This window comes from Vidua macroura, chromosome 2 (genome assembly GCF_024509145.1).
Source record: "Vidua macroura isolate BioBank_ID:100142 chromosome 2, ASM2450914v1, whole genome shotgun sequence".
Lineage (NCBI taxonomy): Eukaryota > Metazoa > Chordata > Aves > Passeriformes > Viduidae > Vidua > Vidua macroura.
Window position 1 is genome coordinate 65692350 of NC_071572.1, and position 16564 is coordinate 65708913.

A 16564-nucleotide genomic window follows, 5' to 3' on the forward strand; every position below is an offset into this window, starting at 1 on the left:
GCGAGTTTGCAGAGGACTCTTCATGAGAAGCCACTCAAACACGCAGCTGTGGTGGGCCAGCCTGGTGCTGGATGTGCCACTGCAGCTACAGGGCACTGCCACAGGTCTGAGCTGCTCCCCAGGTGACAGGGGACAGTAGTAACAAATCAAAGACCTTGATCAGGATCATCTGAGGCCTAACCATAATTGCTTGTGCTCTTGATCCAGACAAGGGTGTGTGATTTGAGTAGCTGTTTTCTGTTCTGACAAGTTTAATTTATTGATTGTTCTGTAAAATGAAAGCCGTGGAACCCTTTATTAGATCTTACAGTGAAGTTCTCCAGTAGCTTTGCTGAAAGCCGTTCTGGAGAAGCACGTGTTTTAAAGTTCGATGCATTGTGGTGAAAAATGAGAGAGGTGCAGTAAATTGGAAATTGGGAATTGATTTCTGGTAAATTTTTTTGATGAATACTGACTTGACATTTTTCCTTGGTGGAAGTTAGCTCTGCTTCTTACCAGCAGCCTTACACTTTAAGGAGTCTTTCAAGAAGGCTGGAGAGACAGGGCATGTAGTGACAGAACAAGGGAGCATCACCTTAAGCTAAAGAAGGGTAGGTTTAGATTAGATATTAGGAAGAAATTCTTCATCCTGAGCGTGGTGAGGCACTGGAACATGTTGCCCTGAGATGCTGATCCATCCCTGGAGGTGTTCAAGAACAGGTGGAGTGGAGCTCTTAGGAACATGGTCTAGTTGAAGGTGTCCCTGCCTGTGGCAGAGGGGTTGGAGCCAGATGATCTTCAAGGTCCCTTCCAACCCCAACCATTCTGTGATTTTATGCTTCTGTGATTCTTCAAGTTTCAGGGCAAGTAGAAGTCATAAGGGTGTTGTATTATTGGCTCACACTTACTGCTTGCAGTTGAACAGCTTTGTAGGTAAAGGTGTAAGGGCAAAATGAAAACAAACCACTTTTCTAGCCTAATCTGTGGCCTCCACTTGAGTATTGGTGGAGGAGCATTGTATAGGAGGTAACAATAAAATTTCCAGTCATGTGTGGCCTTGCATCTTTTATATTTGTTTTCATGTGCTGGGTATACTGCACTGCATGTTTTTTCCTCTATGCAATCTTTAAATTCATTGCTGCTAAATCTACTACTTGGTATAGACTTGTGCTCAAGAAATTAACCCTGTGTTATGTCATTACTCTGAGGGATAAAAAAGTGGATAAAGACATTTTATGTGCCGTGCACATTTTATCAGTGTGTTAAAAAGACAACACAAGCCCGTTTGTTTCAGTGTGTTGAATATAAAGATAATTCTATGTGCTAATGTCTTCACAAGAAACGTGTGGTAAATGTGCTTATGCTGTAGATTCCCATTTCCATTGTGGGCCCGAGTATCAACCCTTATTTGCCAAAGTTACTACCTTTTTACTTGCCTTCTGCCAGCAAAGAAACTGTGTAGCATTGAGTGCTTCAGCAGAATGTGAAGTGTCAAGTGCAACAGGTATTGGACCTTTGTTCTGTTTTATTCAGTTTGTACCTATTTTCAACATCTCAGTTATAATTGATAGGAGGCGGCTGTAAAAAATCCAACCTGTATCAATAAAGGGTGGCTCTACATTTGGTTCTAATAACTAGTTTTCTTGCTTCACTGACAGCTAGAGTCAAAGCATTTGCTGCTTCTCTGTCATACTTCGGCAACCTAGTTTTCTCTTAGCTTGTAGAAATTGGTTTATGTATTTTGGCATCTACCAAAGGGGGATAAGAAGTTGTGTCTTAAAGCTGGATACTTCCTTACTGGAGATATCACAAGGGTACTAAGAAGTGCTCTGTTTTTGTAGGCATGAAGAGAAGAATGAAGGGAATGGCTCCCAGAGTATTTTTTTTCACCTTCAACATGTGTAATGTTGACCACTATCTTCATTATAGATAGAAGATACAGACATTATTTGAATTACAGCTCCCTGACAAAGAAGTGGAATGCGACATATTTAACGGAAGTAATAGTGAATCACCATATTTAAATGACAGCACTATTACTTAAAGAAACAGTCCTTGCATCTTGGGACCATGCTAATGTTTTTGTTGTATCCTAAACTAGACTGGAGGAATGATCATAGCTAAAATTAATGTTGTTTATTAGCTAAACTCTTTCTGCCTAAAGATAAAACTGACCACTACTTGGTGGACCAGCTAATGTATTGCAAATCAGACTGAAGAACTGAACAGCTCTGTTGCCCCCTAAAAAGGGGTCCAGGAGCGCATAGTAGAAAAGCAGGATAGGGGACACAACTCATTTTGGTTTCAGAGCTGGCCTATGCTTGCTTCTTGTCAAGCTAGAGCCTTAAGGGCAAGCTAAGTAAAGTCCAAGAGGAGGAGGATGTATCTCCAGAATTAGAGCACTACTGTCTATTTCTTTTACTAGGGTCTTACATGTATCTTTTAAACATGATTTTGCAATCTGGATAGTTTCCAGAGCAGATAGCATCAGTTAGTTACTGATGCTGAAGATAACATGTCTTAATTGTGATGTTGTTTTTATCTTTCTCCTGTGATCCTTTCTGAAGTTGATGCTGTAAAGTGTTAATTTCATCAGTTACTCTTGAGATTTTCAGTAATGGTGAACTACCTGAAAAAGAGCAGATAGCTTCTCCTTGAGTGGCCTGTAAAATGAGTACATTTCTCTGGCCAATATTCTAATATTTCTTTGTTTGTTTTTTAAATGGCAGGGTGATATTAGTTGTTTGAGTGTGATTTGTGTGGAGTTCAGGAAGTTTTTGTTAATAGTTTTCAAGCTTTTGTCATGTGTCAGGTGCTGGAGAAACCAACAACAGGTATTCAGCAGGCATTCACTGGGTCAGTGTTTTGGCTAAAGAAGTCAAATGTTACATTCCAAGGTAAAGTTCCTGTTCTGAGATTTGCTAATGTGTACCCATGCATTTTGTCTGGGGCCTTGTTATTTTCTTAGAGACGCCATGCAAGTACAGAAATACACAGTAGTGAATTTTGACAAGGCATAAAAGGATCAATGTTTACTTTGCTTGGAAATTGCTCAGATGGTAGAGTTCAGAGTTGAAAATGTTGTCTCTGCTCTTTCTCTTGCCCTATGAAAGTAAACTGAAAACCGTAGAAAAATGTGGCATATTGTGTCTTCAGATTTTTGTGTAATATTTTAGGATACCTTAAGCTGCAAAATTATACTGTTAATTGAAAACTTTATACAAACCCAAAATTATAATTGTGGGAAAGTAACAAGAGGAATGATAGTTTCAGGATGAGAAAGAAAACTTATTTTAATATCCCTGTCAAGCTTGCACAGTTTTTATAAAGCCAAAAGGACTGAAACAATGACCTAGAAATGCAAACACGACAAAAAATATAAAAATTGGCTACTTGGTTTGATTGTATCTTTCTTTCACAGGGAAAAGTAAGATTCTCGCTTTTTGCTGTAAGTGGAGAAGGTACTTATTAAGAGTAAACCACAAAAACCATGCTTTCTTTGGTAGCCAAGTTATGGCACAATACAAGGGGACCTTAAATGCTCTAGAATTGATGCAGCTGTGCCATGACCATGGCTCTCTAAGTTCGCAGCTTCTGTGCACTTTCGGGGTGCTGCCCCTGTTGCAGCACCTTCGAACAGTGCTGTGTCCTCCCTCCTCGTGGCTGTGGTGTAACAGCAGCAGCTTGGACCATTCTCCTTGGACTTCTGTGTGGGATGATGCTGGGAGAGCCTCACTGGGAAGCATGGTCACAGAAGTGGAGGGACTTAGCAGGGAGCTGGGGTCATGTGCTGCTTTGGGAGACAGTCTTCCCTGATGGCCAGCTAGCCTGACTTGAAACCCTGGCAGCCTCTGAGATTCTTTAGATGTGAAACTTGAGTATGGAAGGGCATGGCTTTTGTACTGCTCTACAGATTACTTCTTCTTTCAAAAGCAGCCAGAGAAGGTGCTGCCAGAAAAACCTGTGCATTTCAGTTGAAGATGAGCAGGATCTGCTGCAGGGGAAAGTTACTCAAAATGTATCCACCCCTTTTTATCTGTTACTTCACTACTGCACAGTAAAGTGCTTTTTATGATATCAGGAGATTAAAATACTTTCAAATTAAAGGGATATCTTTATGCAGATGTTCAAACAAAATATTTTCCCCAAACTAATTAAAAAATTCAACTGTCTGTAGAAATGAAAATAATTTGAGTTTTCCTGTTCCCTGCTAGCTACAAGAATATATAAGGGTGTTTTAAATTTAAAATTGTGCTATTGTAGCTGTAACTGTTCCATACTTAAATAAATAACTTTCTTCTTTTTGTAACTAATGCTACCCCTCAAAGCTTGTTAATGTATGAAGTAACTTGGAAGTAGTAATCAGGTAATCCAGGTGTAAACACCTGGAAGTTTTTTGGGTAAAGATGCAGGCAAATTCCACACGGGCCTATTGTGCATTGACAAAATCTCAGTAAACAGAATTTTAGTGCATGTCACTCAAGAAGCAGGTTCTTGCTAGTCAGGAGCAGTAAAGTGTTACTAGATGTCAGGTATTTCCTTCTCCCTTCAAGGCTCCAGTAAGGCAGGCAGCTGGCCAAGACCCATTTGAAAAAAAACAATGGTATATTCTAACAACGCGACAGGCCTTCCCATCTGTAGCGGTGCTCATGGTTTATTCAGAATGATCACAGGAATAAGACTCTGGTAGAGGTTTTCTGAATTAGATGCTGGGCTTTGACTGAATGTCTGATCTGAGTCCCTGCTCTGTGAATTCTGAATCTGCACCTGGAGATGTTTGCTGCAGGTACTGACATCTGCTTTCTGGTGGACCTCTAGTGAGACAAGGAATCCAAACTGATGTGTTGAAGTGGTGGCTAGGCAGAGGAAAAATAGGTATTTTCTGGGTGGCATTTCATAAGAAGTGAATATACTCTATTATCATCAATTTACACTGTTGCTTGTGACTACATTTTCTGCAGTATGAGTTGACAAATGCACATAAAAGCAGATAAATCCTCTGCTTTTGGCAGTTCTAAGAGGTATTTCAGCTTGTCCTGCAGGTCCTTAGAGAAAGACATCTTCAGTTGACTGATAACTCTTTAGCACATTTCTGCTGAGTAATTAAGGTGCAAATAGAGGCTGTAGAGATGCTTAGGCTTCAGTTAGTAATGTGTTTGTTTTAAGATGGTCAGCCTCCTTCATTTATACATAGAAATAATTAATTCTTGAACATTTTGTCATCTCTTGAAGATGATTAAGGAGCATGATATGCTCCCTTTGTCAAGCCTGGTGGGGAGCAAGGGGGTAAGCAGCTACTCGGCTAACCAAAGTTCCCAGGTCTGTGTTAAGACCTCTAGAAAAGGCATATTATGGTTGTCTTTTGGGGTGATAAAAGCCTGGTCAATATCAGAAACCATTTATCAAAAGGAAGTATGCCAACCTAGGTATTTGCAGCACTAACAAAGTACATGATTTGTACAAAGTGCCATGGCTGATCTGCATATTAAGAAGTAGTAGAGTGGCTTAAAGAGTGGTATTTTGCAATTTCTTGTGTTTTCAAGTCTGCCACTGATTTTGGTTTATGCATGTCACCTTTGCAAAACAGGCCTGCTGTGTGGTGTTCACTTTTATCTTGCATGTACCTGCAGAAAAGTATGTATAGATAGCTACACATGTAAACACTTACGTGTGTGTATGTATGAACATGTATGTAATAGAAAAAGTATGTGCATCTTTACTGTGGTAACAGGACAAAATGAGCTTTGGTGGCTATTCCTGATCCCCATTTACTCTTGCAGTTCACTGAAAATATGAGACAAGGCAACAAGACTTGGCCTAATACATGAGACATGAGTAGACCTCTGGTGCTATCTGCTGCTGATTTCATCAGTGATGTTTTTTGGCATGTTGTGTTAGACCAGTAGTGAACCCACTCTTTCATTGTTGTTAGAGTATGTAAGAGTATCTTATATTTAAAGTACCTAGATAAAGAAATAAAGTGAATTAAATTTGTGTCTAAATAAAAATCCAAATAAAGTAAATGTTACATAAAGTATTAAGAGTGGCATTACCTTTCATATGATTCTGGCTAGTCAAGGCTGCAAAATACTGATATTATTTTTGTTGATAGTACGAATTAGGCCTGTTTAAGAACTAGGGAAATAGATCCGATTAATGCCTGTACAAACCTCTTGAGTCCTGCAGAACTGTTTTCTCAGTTCCAGAGACCTCTGTGACTGGACCGCTGAGCAGTGTGTAGCAAGAAATAGCTCTTGTTGATTTATGGACCTAAAAAGATAAAGGTGTCCCCCATCTTGGAAAAATAAATATGATTGAGTCAGTCTTTCTGCAGGTCCTCCACATAGGGCAAATCGGACCAACCCTTAATTTGTTAGACATGTGAAGCAAGGTGGAGGTGTTGCCTGCTGGGATCAGAGCTTTTAAACATCACTTAGCTGCTGCTCATGCCCTCACTATTTTGAAGGAATCTTCTCTCTTTAATTCTGACACTAGGGCTTGCAAGGATCATTTTTTTTTTCTTTCATGTCTTTGTATAGTTGTAGTACCACTGTTTTCCACCTTCAAATGCAGATTGAAATAGGTTGGAGCTCCTTAACCATACCAGAATGATAATTTGCATTTTATAGCCTTTTTCACTTGCTGTACTTGAATGATGTATAGGATCAATGAAAAAAGCTACGTGACACCTTTGTGACTGAGGTGATTGAGGCAGGTGGAACTCTGAATCACAAGAAGGTTAAGTATGAATTTAAAGAAGCCTTTTGGCTTCCTTGAAAGGTTTGGAGAACCTATGGTTCCTTATTTTGAGGGTGGGGAGGGGAAGCTGCTGCTGCTGGGATTCAGTTATAGGATGTTAAACCGCATGGCAGGGCATAAGGGGGTATATTATAAAATGGTGTGAAAGTTGTGTGTGATGATTAGCACCTGATGCTCACTGTATTAGATTCACCTCTGATCAACAGTGCAAACATCCCAAGAGAAAATATGCAAACAGGAACTCCTAGTCTGTGAAGGAAGAGTAGCAACATGTTCTTCCAGAGTCTGGCATTAGCGTGGCAGCAAAGTGATTTCCAGGAACAAAAAAAAGCCTAAGACAATCTTGCCTAAGATGTATTTAGGTGTCTGCAATTCAGTTATTCAACAGGTAACACAGATTAACACACAGAAAAAAATGGATCTGAGTTTGTTTTGAAACCAAGGTGTTGATATGAAAAATCAGTACCAGTTTTTCACTTTATTACATAGTTGAAATGGCCATTAATTTGAAGAATGAATATTTGATGTTTTCATAAAAAATTCTGTGCTTAAATTTCTGTAGCATACCTGGCTGGAGGGGTTGTACAGATAACTGATAGCACATTACAAATATTTATGAAGCTTAGTAAGATTATTATAGATGTTAATACTGTTTATCAAATCATTATTTTAACTCATACTTCAGATACCTGTTCAGTCTATTATGGTTCTTTCTTTTGCATGTTACTAGGTAGCTGATTGTTCCATGGCAAGCCTACACAGTGGGTTTGTGGCAGAGGAGGGATATGGACCAAGGAGGATCCCTTGGCTTGTCCTGCTGCTGCTGCTTAGCAGTTTAATCCGTGTCACCTGAACTGGTGCTTCCCAGGGGTAGCGACGTTTCTCAGAAAAGGTTTGCCCACCCCTGAAGAGGAACAGGCAGCTGCACAAGGGTTAGAATAACACAGCCATGTTTGTTCCCAAGCATAAGGAGAGAACTTGGTTTTGGCCTTGACATGGGCTGGAAGTGGGAAACTAGCATCTAGGGCACACTAAGGAACATCAGCAGGGAACATCATGAGGAAGGCTGCAAGGACTGTGTCATGCTTCAGATACTGGACCTGCATTGGACTCTTGTCAGTGCTCTTGTGCTTTAAGCGGTAAAAAACCTTGTCTTGCACTGGCAAGCTGGACTACAGAAGCTGGTGAGGCTGCAGGCATTGTTTGTGGCCGCTAGATGACTCCTTCAGCCTGATGGTGGATAAACTCAGAGCTGAAAAGAAGTCTGAAGAGCTGGTGCAGGAAGGAGGGGCTGTTCTGGGTCCGTGCTGAGAGAGGTGCACCAGAACAAACGGGTTATGCATCTCCCAACTGATGGAAGTGTTACATGGTTTTTAGTTTGAGTTGAAGTAGTTCATGGTAATAAAACTCTCCAGGTGACTAATTTGGCATGTTTGTTAATAAGTTTGCATTTTCAAAACAAGGGTGCTAATCTCCGTAAGGTCAGGCTGGATTGACTGAGGCAATAAACATGTAAAGAAGCTAATTTTACAAGTTGTACTACTAGTTGACTAGACTGCAAATGATACCTGGGTTGTGAGGGGCTCTGGCTCTTACTTTGCAGGCTTTCATGAAAAGAACTCACTGAACACTCCATCCAAACCAGCAGCAACATAATGTTATCTTTGCCTCTTCTTTGCATCTTGTAGATGGGCAAGACAAATCCTGTTAGGCTAGGAAAAATGTAAACAGATTTACTGAAGTCAAGGCCTAGACAAAATTCCCACAAACTTGCTATAAATTTTGTTGCATATGTAGAGGGTCCACTCACTATGTGATGCTCAGGATTAAATAATCTTCCTGTCATTTAGAGAGAGTGCAGACAATGCTTTAGTTGCATAAACATCTATTTGCCAATGTCTGTACTAAGTGTGTAGTACCTTTATCAAGGTAATTAGGTGATGAGGTGGTTCTGCTGTTGCTCCATGTGTTTCCTCATATCTGTTTCTATTTCTGAGATGTAATAATGAATCATTAGTTGCCATTAAATGTGACCAGTTCCTGGTGCAAAGTATGTGCTGGATAAAACAATAGTGCCCATGGCTGATTTTTTAAAATTCAAAACTGTTTTTTTAAGCCAAGAATCTCATAGCAAGTAAGACTTGCTATGAGCCTCATCTGTGGCTTGATCTGTGAACACATTATATGATTCTTTGAAGCTGTGAAGTCTGAGTGCTTCAGTGTTTGTGGTAAACTAATCTTGTTTTTAAACTTAATGCACAGTAAGAGTGTCATATTTGGAAATTTTCTTCAGTTAAAGTTTTTTCTCTCTTAAATACAGAAGACCTGTTGGTAAGTCCAAAACTACTTCTGAATTAGCTTCCAAAAATGCAATTCTGGATTGAGTCTTTGCAAACCAGGACTAGAATTTTCTTGACCCAAACTGTCTCTTGAGGGTTATGTTTACCCAGTGGTATATTGGGGTTTAGTTCTTTGGATGTGTCACCATGACATGATATAAAAGCAGGTGTTGTATGAGATTTTCAGTTACTTTCTATTTATGCATGTAGGATATGTATGTAATACATTTCTTTGTATGAATATATGCAAACATCCCTTATCTCTTGTTTTCCAAATATGCATACCTTGACACATACACACAGGCATCCTTCCCTTCCTCTCTACCTTGTATTCTATGCCAAGACCCTGTTTTTGAGATTGTGTTTAAAAGCTGTGATACAGCAATTTTGTACTGGTCTAAAGGGAAACTGCATAACCTGTAATTTACACTACATTTATTTGTAAATAAACTGTGACAGAATTGATGAGCAGAAATACTGAAAAAAGAAACTGAGTTTTGGCATTTGCTTAAATATTTTCTGTCTGTCTTGTTGCTGAGTCATTATTTTGTTACACTAAGTGTTCTGTTTAACTTGCTTTCTGAGATTTCCATGTTTTTATCTGTTTACTTAAAAGCTGTAGTTCTAAGGAGATGCCTTGCGTGGTTTAATTGAAAGGCCAAGAAGGAAGATTTAGGGGCAAGGCCAGGAGCAAAGCTAATGGCCATCTATTTAAGCTTACTTGGTCTGGGTGCGTTCAGTGTGTTGATCTTTTATGTGCTGCAAGAGAAATAAAGCTGTGCTGCACCATGTTAAGATCTAGCTAATAAAATGTAAAGAAAAAATAAAAGGGAAAATTACCTAATCCTGTAGTTCCCATTAGATTCTCGTTCTGAGAAGTGTTTTATTGTTGGATTTATGCTTTTTCTGCTGCTGTCAGTGATGGTTGTAGATATGAATAGAAGGCAGCATGTGTAGCATGGATCAAAGCGAGGTGAATGAGCTGAATTGGAAATTTACCATGCTTGAGCTAAGCTGGCAATGGAAATGACATGAACGGCTTAATTTTATTTAGAGTTGTGTAAAGGGAGAAGCATTCATGTGAGTGCATGTGTGCAGGTGCTATCTCCCCCAGCCTCTGCCTTGTCCCTCCTCTCATTCTCCTGGGCCCCTGGTGACGTGCTGGACATACAGGTTATCAGTTCTGAGCACGTCTGGCATTTCAGGAATTAGCTGGGCTGCTGCTGGGAGCACAAGGGATGGTGGCATATTTTATGTTCAGCTTCCTCTCTGAAGTGGCTGAGCTGAGTCAGACAGCAGGGAAAAGGCTGAACAAGGCACTGATGTTTCCCTGAAGACTGCTGGTGTGCTTTCCTGCCTGCCCTGTTCGCTGACTGTGATCTGGTGATGGAATAGCCAGTCTCTTTGGTATTTCTTTGTCCCAGCCCTCAGCATAGTCAGTGTTCAGGATGGTTAATAGGCATACTTCCTAATGTTATGTCTTAAGAAGGAAAGCTTCAGATATTTCTTACCCATTCCTATTTTCACCTCAAATGCAAGCATTTGATTATGAAGCAAGATTTAACTGGGAACTTGAAATGCTGTTGAAGACTGTTTGCAGAAAGTTTGTCCTTTTTATTCATGCATTGAATTACTTAAGTGTAAACTGAATGTGTCTTAAAACAAGAACTCCTAAAACTTTTATTTTGTCCTGCAAAACCTTGGGATATCTTTGTACCCTAACGTTGTACTTTGCAAAGGTTTATACCTGTATTACCATCACAGGGAACATTGCACTAGTGCTCTCATGAAGTTTCTGTCACCTGGAGTCTTTCCCAGCATCAGTTTTAGAAGTTAGGTTTCATTTCCTAATGCCAATATTGACATAGTTGTGATTTGGGTGTATTTAGTGTTCACTCTGAAGAGGGTATATTCTTGGATGTGCATCCAGAAAATTGTTTTGTTGTGGGTGGGACTTCTATTGTATATGGGCACCAGGGTTCCCTCTAGGATTAGATTTCCTCATCCTCCCAAAGCTGCTTTGAGGAGAATGCTTTTTGGACTGCTGAGAATTGGATTTGGCCTCAAAGACTGTTCCGGTGCATTGTGTATCAACTACGCAGAACACCCGACAGTTCACAAGTGTCCTCCCCAGCCATGGGGACCAAAGTCCTGCCATCTTCTTTACCCTTCCTAGCTCTCAGAACAGGAAACCTATAGAAAAAGACTGGTGAAATGCTTAAATTGCAGCTGTTATTACTAATACTTCATTTTAGAATGATACCAGTGCTAATTTCACTGGTTTATTTGGACTCCTGTGAAGTCAGTCATAATCTCAGTCTGTCTCGTTTCCAGCCTTGTATTTCCAGGTAATGTGCAACTACACAATCTATTTATGGCTTGTGCCAGTGCATCATGCTGGATGACACATAATTTTTTGCATGTGAATTAAGGAGGGGATAAAGAATCTGTATTTATTTAATAAGACTTGGTTCCCTAACTGAGTTGTGGCAGAAACTCTACATGAGGTGGTACTAGAGACATAAAAGTAATACCTCACACTGGTTAAGCCCTTCTAGTGCAGCTGAAAGTTGTAGATCAAGTCTCCAAAGAGATGGACTATCTGTAGCAGAGCTTTTACAGCCTGAGATGGACAGATCCCATGTGAAAGTGGGGTGCTGATGGTAACTAGTTGAAACTTATTCTGGATTTTGGAATTGTTACTGGTTTTCCCTCTCAGCTGTGAAGAAGCAGCAAACCAGACTTTTAATAGATGCTAGATATTTGTTTGTTTATAATAGGTATCCCATCCAGGTGATTGATGGGCTATCTCTGTTTATCTTGAGGTATATTTCTGCATCAAGCACTTACTTTAATTTGGTAGAGATCTGTACCACTTCAGTTTGTGATAGACTACAGGGCAGCATGCATAGATATGATTGCATAAACCTGCAATTTAGGTGCTATTAATTACAAATTTTTTTAAAATCCCTAACCTAAACCTAAAAAAAATCCTAGCACCACAAAACCAACCCCTCTCCCAAAAAAATCCGCCCAAACAGCCAACAATTGAATATGCATAATTTTGTGTATACAACAGTTTTACAGTCATCCTTGATGTTCTGCTGTTGACTATCTCTACTGCTAGAATAGGCAAAAAATGCTGAAAAGTGTTCTTTACATTGTATTGTTGTGGTATTTTTATTTTTTTACTTTATTTTTCACTTTATTTTTCACTTTATTTTTCACTTTATTTTTCACTTTATTTTTCACTTTATTTTTCACTTTATTTTTCACTTTATTTTTCACTTTATTTTTCACTTTATTTTTCACTTTATTTTTCACTTTATTTTTCACTTTATTTTTCACTTTATTTTTCACTTTATTTTTCACTTTATTTTTCACTTTATTTTTCACTTTATTTTTCACTTTATTTTTCACTTTATTTTTCACTTTATTTTTCACTTTATTTTTCACTTTATTTTTCACTTTATTTTTCACTTTATTTTTCACTTTATTTTTCACTTTATTTTTCACTTTATTTTTCACTTTATTTTTCACTTTATTTTTCACTTTATTTTTCACTTTATTTTTCACTTTATTTTTCACTTTATTTTTCACTTTATTTTTCACTTTATTTTTCACTTTATTTTTCACTTTATTTTTCACTTTATTTTTCACTTTATTTTTCACTTTATTTTTCACTTTATTTTTCACTTTATTTTTCACTTTATTTTTCACTTTATTTTTCACTTTATTTTTCACTTTATTTTTCACTTTATTTTTCACTTTATTTTTCACTTTATTTTTCACTTTATTTTTCACTTTATTTTTCACTTTATTTTTCACTTTATTTTTCACTTTATTTTTCACTTTATTTTTCACTTTATTTTTCACTTTATTTTTCACTTCATTTTTCACTTCATTTTTCACTTCATTTTTCACTTCATTTTTCACTTCATTTTTAAACTGAATATTATTGCAAATGCTTTAAAATATGGTGACAATACATTTTTATTATGTCAGAAACAACTAAATTACATTTAGGCTAAGTTGGAGACTCAGAATATGCTCTTATTTTGTCTAATAGGCATGTACATAGACCAGGCATAGTAAGGAAATACAGGTGGAAACTTGAAGAGTTGTCTTGATGCCACTTTTTCCTATGCAGGTGTAGGCACAAGGACTGAAACTGAGGATTGGAGTAAATGAGTAGTCCCCCATTCAATTATTTCATTTCCTGATAAAATTTTATTAAGAATTGTCATTTTTATTTTAAGAAGTTTAAATAATAACAAGGTATTTGTGGCTTTTCTTCCCACCCCCACAAAAACTGTTTTAGTTGAGCATTCTGATAAGGTCTGTAATTCCATGATTACATAGCATTGAGGAATGAAGGAAAATATCATGCTATTCAGCAAACACAGTGTACAAATACAAGTTAATGGTTAACTACACTTAAGTCTGGAAATGATTGTATATTAATTACAGTTAATTATGAGATGATACAAGCACATTGCCGTGCAATGTGCTCAGAACGCACTGTGACTTCAAAGTGTGTTTTAGGACAAGAATTTGGGTATTAGCACCTCACTTTAGGACAGAAATACCATTCTTCACTACAAAAATCACTGAAAAACCTTTATGGCTCAGCCTGGTCTTAACGTGCAGGCTTGTATTCTTCAGTGAACACCTCCAAAGAAAAGTTAATCAATTTCCATTTGAGCAGCAGTGATAACAGCTTGCCCAGCTGCATGGTTTGCTACCTGTGACTGGCCCCATAGAGCAAAGGTAGTTTCTCCTGATGGATTTTTGGAACCACTTTGAAACTTGTCCCTGTTAGAGTTGCCTTTAGGCAACTCCTAGCGTGCTATGTTTTGGCTTCTGCATATCTGTTTTCTGGCTGCACACCAAGATGAGATATTTAAGAGTGTGCTGTGCTCCCCTCTGACTATACCTCTGGAGCAGCCTCTATGAAATCAGGATTTTTGCAGCCAGTTTTCCCTTACTTTCTGCCCTTAATCAGAGGCTGTGTCAGGGAAAAAAGTTTGCTTTCCAGATTTTTTTTTTCCCCAAGACAAAATCAATCTGTTCTTCATCCCATGGTCTTTAGCCTTTTTATAATATTACTACTAATAATACTTACTATTTTTGGCTAGCACCTTTTGCTGAAAGTCAGTTTCTAAAAAAAAATGTCAGCTTGTATGACAAGGAACTCCTCTGTGCAACCCACCTCATGAAAGTTTCACAAGGTCTGCAGAAGTGCTCAGCAAGTGGGAGCTCAAAGGCCACAGCTCTTAAGTCTTGATCTTGAGAATATTTGCATGTAGGCATCGCTTCTCCACCAAAGCTCCCTTCTGTTGACCTCAGGGCTGACTTGTGTATTTGAAACGGAGCCCAAATATTAACGCTCGCGAGTTGGTGACAACAGGCAGTGGGGAGGCAGGGTGTAAGTGCACTGCTGAGAAGGGTGGCATTCAGTTTCCTGCTATCAACTGCCCATCCCGGTGGTCTGACTACTGCCCTGATACTGCTCCAGAAGGATGGGCATGTTCTTGGGCTCCGCTGGCATATTTGCCAGCCCATGAAGACATCATAGGTACTCCAGTCCTTCTTACACACTCACAGGTACTGAAGGACAGATTTTAGGAAGCAGCATCCATTCCTAAGTAGCTTGACTCTATTTTAGAGTAAAAGCAACTTTTCTGAAACTCTTAATAAAAAAGCAGTAATTACTGAAATCATTGTCAGGGTCATGACGAGCTGCTGCATCAATCTCTCAAGGCAGTTACGATCATCCTGTTTTCTTCAATACTCTGGGGATACTCATGGTGTTGGAACTCACGCTGAGGAATAGAGGCAGGGCTGATGGATGATAATGGTTGAGTTGGTCTGTGTGTGATATTGATGGAGGGGGAAACAATGCTGTGTTTCAGCCGGCTTTAGCCGTGGCTTTGGTTTTCTGTCAGCATTCCAGTTAACAGTGTTGTTTAAAATTCAGCTCTGTGGTATCTGTAAATGCCTCTTATGAAGTGGGGAGAAAGTACTTACATACTCTTACAGATGCTTTCAGTTACCACATATTAATATAAATACTTGTCCCTCTGAGTGATTGCACAAAGCAAGTAGGACCTAAGACATCAGCACTTCCTTAAAAAATGGGGATGTTTTTCACCCTTTGTAAGTTTGATTTGTTTTCAGGTGGTTTGTAACTGGCCACTCGCTGATACGGTGCAACTAATTTTGAATACCTAAGCAATTAGTTTTTTACATCATAAGCAGCTACTTGTGCAGTGAACTTAAAGCTGATTTCTGCTGTATAGTACAGAAACAAATGTATTACTTGGCACTGGGGAATAATAATCCCTACCTGACGCCTAAAGCTCCTTATGGACTGCATTACTGTGACTCTTCACTGGGTAGTTAACAGGTATTGTTTCCTGTTTTTCAGAAAGCTGAAATAGGATGTATGTCCTGGGTTGCCAACTAGATAGATAATGGAGTAGAACCCTTTCAACACCTCCAGTGCTATGTTCAGTCTTCCATGGCCTCTCGGTTTTTACAAGAAAAGTCAATGTGACCTGCAGCACCAAACATAACAAACTTGCATAATAAGATCCAGAATTTGGGGGAGACTGTAAAGTGGTGCCTGTTGACAGGCACACTTACTTAAAGATTCCTGTGTTAGGAAGATTATCCTCATACAGCTGTCTTTTCAAAAGAGTTGGCATTGTCACTAAGCAGCATCCAAACAGATCTGTTTTCATAAATCTAAATGAGAAAAGCTTTTGGGAAAGCCGTGAGGCCTTATGTAGGCATATGGGCTACCTGTCTTCTTGCCAGCAAAATGCTACCTGATCCACAGGAAGATGAAGCTCCCATCCCAGCATGCTTCCTTGTTGTTGCACCCAAATTTATGTGAGGACTGCCTTGAAAGTTGGTCTTTTACCTCTTTCCGTGAACCTGAAGAGGAAGGATAGGAATGTAAATGTACTGAAGGCACACTCTTATCAAAATTATCAAATATCCCAAAAGCATTACAAATCTACACATTTATTGCAAGTTTATGTAATCTGTTTGTAAAACTCCTTACCATAGTATAGTTTTAATGATGTATTCCTGAGATAAAACAACAAAACCAAGTAGGATTATTTTTACCTGAAACCAGTTCTTGTAAGTCTAGTTTTGAATACATCTTTGTGGACTTGCAATCATACCTGGTATATCTTTAATTTCTTGAATTTAAATGCAGTGCTTCCCATTTTGAAACAAAATTGGACTGGAGAAGGGGTTGTGAAGAACGTCAGCCTTACTTTGAGAGTCCCTATGTTTCTTCCAATTAGTTTGAAAGAGAAATCTTGCTCAGGTGGTGTTTTTCAGTAAGACCGTTGACTCTGCCAGAGCTGATACACTGAAAATGTGTATGGATACAAATGCACCAGGTACATTTGGAGAAGGATTGTTTTCTTTTCTGGTCATTTACGTTGATTGTAACCTTTCTACATATG

General features: G+C 38.7%; 1 protein-coding gene across 4 annotated transcripts in view; it reads left to right on the forward strand.

The window, feature by feature from the left end:
• BBX (BBX high mobility group box domain containing) overlaps positions 1-16564 on the forward strand; it is a 135119-nt gene that overhangs the window by 35809 nt on the left and 82746 nt on the right. The window lies entirely within an intron of this gene.